We start from the raw sequence: 3,994 nt of genomic DNA on the forward strand, positions 1-3,994 counted from the left end.
TAAGAGCATTGCCTCCACGCTTATAAACGGAATTTTTGTTTCATCTCAATATTTGTTAACATTATTATAGTTGTAAATTTTGCGTTTTGGGTTGATCATTGTTTTTCAAGTTTTTATTGTTATAAGGTTAGAGTTGTGATGATGAACTGTGTATGCATTGTTCCCCACTTATAAAAGACTAAACTGTGTTAGTAATGTGATTGATATAGTTCGTGGTGTTACTTGTTGTGTCACTGAAACTTATTGTTTGTTTGTCTTTTTAGTTTGTTTCTTGTACTGTTGAAAGTACATAAATTATATTAAGGTTGTTGAGAGTACCTTATGTTTCTGGATATTTTTTCTCCAGTTTAGTTGTGTAAGTTGTGTGAATTAAGTAATAATTTTAATTATCTTTATTATGTTTGTTATATGTTTGTTTTTAAAAAACTTATTCTTTTACCAGATCTTTAAAACAAATACATGGACTTGTAGAAATAACTATAAAATGCACAATAATTCTGAGTATTTGAGCTTTAATGGATTTTAAACTAATTTATGTATTTCTCATAAGAAGATAATAACATTGGCCTGTTGACATTGGGCATGTAAGATATTTTCATAAGACAAGAAGAGTGAGCATGTGAAGATGTTGTTGCCGCATTTGTGTATGTCGGGATTGTCTCTTGTATCTCCTGGTGTGACTGTGTTTGTTTCTCTTTTATTTGATGGGTAATATGTAAACAAAAATCATTGTTATTTGTATTTATCAAAGTTCGTAACTTACACTGTTTTTTTGTTTAGGTAATTTCACTGATCTTGGTTGGCGTCTTCATCTTCTTCATAAGCATCTGCGAAAGTACGTTTGTAACTTGTTAAATAGCTGGCCATGTAGTTTGTATTTGTTTAGCTGACTCGATTTATGTGTTGTCGAGTTTTAGTTGAAGTGATTGGTTTGGTATATTTGTTTTGAAGTTTATTTGTAAGATTAGACAAAAAAGAGAGGTGATCATTAATGATTCATCTTTTCTGGGATTCTAGTTTTTGGTGTTTTGATTGTTTGGGTTGTTGTGGTTTATTTTAAACTGTAAATTAAAGTTTTGTGTAAAATTAGTTTGATAAGTAAGAGAGATAAATAGACAACCACAGATCTTGGGTAGGAAATATTTTTGATTGTTGATGTTAGCACAATATAGACATTAATATAAAGGACATTGTGTGTTGATTGTTTCTTACGGATCAATGAGGAGATGGATAACGACTCGAGTTGTTTCTTTGGTGAGGTCAGAGCTCTGGACAGAACGGATTTTTCTAACCACATCTGCGAGTTTAAATATCAGTTATAATATCGAAACATAATATAAACACATATGCAATATGATAATATTACCAGGGAGTTATATGTTTGTGTTCACAATCACTTGGAGATTGTCAAATAATTTAATCATGACTGAAGATTGATCTCAGGAGCACCCGTGATGACTTCATCAATAATGGTTGGTGAGATGAAACGAATGAGGAACGGATGATCAGTTATCTTGTACATGCTTGAGCACCTAGCAACCTCAAAACGATCGCCTTTCACAATGGAACCGACTTTCAAAGATGACATGTAATGATTAGCAAGTCAGGTGGGAATAAACCCATGAATCACGGAATCTGCAAATAATATTATTCAACAAAGAATCATGAAATCAATTTAGAAAAATTATGTTAAATAAGTGTGATAGATCGAAGATTAACTGACCTTTTCAATCAAAGAAGAGAACCATGATTCCATAAACTCACTGTCTTTCTTGAAGTTCAGGGAATCCCAGAAGCGAAGGAGGCTAAAGGCTATGCTCTGACTACTATGACAAAGACGAAGAGACTAGAAGGTTGAGTGACGGACGCCGGAGACCCGGTTTGAGGAACATGAAAGGCAGAGAGAGACATTTTCTAAAATATAGTTAAAGCTAAGAGGAATTAATGAGTTTTGTGGGGATGCAGATTGAGTTCATCAAGATGAGAATCCTATATATAGGGTTTACTGAGGGGCTACAAATCAAGAACATTTATGATCAAACGATTTAAGATGGAGAGATGAAGAGTTCACCGGTTAAAAAATAGATTACGAACAGACACACGGCGCAACTCTGTAACTCAGACTTGTCTGAGACAATGATGAAAAGAACCATAATTCATGTTAAACGACAACAATTTACAATATGAGAAAACTATAATTGTTGCAAACTTGAGCTTTTTTTATAAAACGTGATGAATCTCATTTAAAAATGAAACCCATAATACACTTGTAGGCCCGACCTTCAGAGGAAGCCGAAGAAGCAAGGGTTCCGACCTTTATAAATATATATTAGTTTCGGCCATCAATGTACAAAGTATCCTTTAATCTACTGGTATAAATATTGGTGTTTATATCTCAATAACTTGGGTTCGAAACATGAACTTGAAACTTTTTGTACAGTTTTTAAAAATAGGATCCACAAAACGCTGACGTGACACGCTGAAAAGCGAGCAAAGTGCCTCGTTATAATGTGGATTCCACGATAAATGTAATTAAGTACTCAAACACACTATTTATTGGCTAAGGATAAACGTTGGATTAAATCATTTATAACATCAAGGTTTATATTTGACACTTCTGTCTTTCGGTCATATAATAGTTTCAAAAAAAAAACAGTTCCAGATCATATATATATATATTTTATGAATACATAACTGCACATATAAATTACAATAAATTATCTTGTAAATATTTTTGTAAGGTTAGAAAAATTTAGATTATAATATATATATATATATATATATCTTATATATTAAAACAGAAGTCACAACCTTGATTAAAGTGTGATTTTTTAAAAATGAACCTAATGGGCCTATTCACTAGAAAGTTATGTTACATTTAATCTCTAATCTTATCTTTTAAATTTTGGACATACCAGAAATTTTTATTGGGCTATCAATAATTAGATTCAAACAAAAGATGATCCATTAGATTTATACATAGTATAAATTAAATAGATATAATTTAATGTTGTAATACTATACCTCCATATGTTAATTATTTAAATATTTATCGATGTTAAATTTTAAAATTATGAAAGAAAAATTTAAATAACAAAAATCATATCATCTAACAATAATTAATTTTTACTACCTTAAACCAATGAAAACAAATTTTAAACTTTATAGTTTATTTTAAAAATTAAACAAAAACTAAATTTTTAATTATTTACTCGATAATATAAATCTTTGAAATGAAAAGTTAAATTTTTAAAAAACTTTCTAAATTTGTGAAATGTTACAATATTTTTGAATATGACAATAAAACAATCTTTTACTAATCTTTATATATATATAGTTATGATTTTAATAATTAAATAATAATCCGAAAATATATATATAGAAGAAGATACAAATATATGTGAAAGTTTGAAACAATCTATTCAATGAAAAAAAATATACCGTAAACTTATTATATTTTAAAAATTGATAGACACATATATATTATAATATATACCAATTTAGAATTGAAAACAAAATGTTTAAATAAAAATAAATGAAAACAAAAATCCGCGCAGTTGCGCGGATCGAGATCTAGTTTATTATTTAAAGTTAAACTATTTTAGATCAGTCAAAACATGTTAAATTTTAAAATTATGAAGATTTTTTTAAATAACAAAAATCATATTATCTAACAATGATTAATTTTTACTACCTTAAACCAATGAAAACAAATTTTAAACTTTATAGTTTATTTTAAAAAGTAAACAAAAACTAAATTTTTAATTATTTACTCGATAATATAAATCTTTGAAACGAAAAGTTAAATTTTTAAAAAACTTTCTAAATTTGTGAAATGTTACAATATTTTTGAATATGACAATAAAACAATCTTTTACTAATCTTTATATATATATAGTTATGATTTTAATAATTAAATAATAATCCGAAAATATATATATAGAAGAAGATACAAATATATGTGAAAGTTTGAAACAATCTATTCAATGAAAAA

Source organism: Brassica oleracea, chromosome C1, assembly GCF_000695525.1.
Source record: "Brassica oleracea var. oleracea cultivar TO1000 chromosome C1, BOL, whole genome shotgun sequence".
NCBI lineage: Eukaryota > Viridiplantae > Streptophyta > Magnoliopsida > Brassicales > Brassicaceae > Brassica > Brassica oleracea.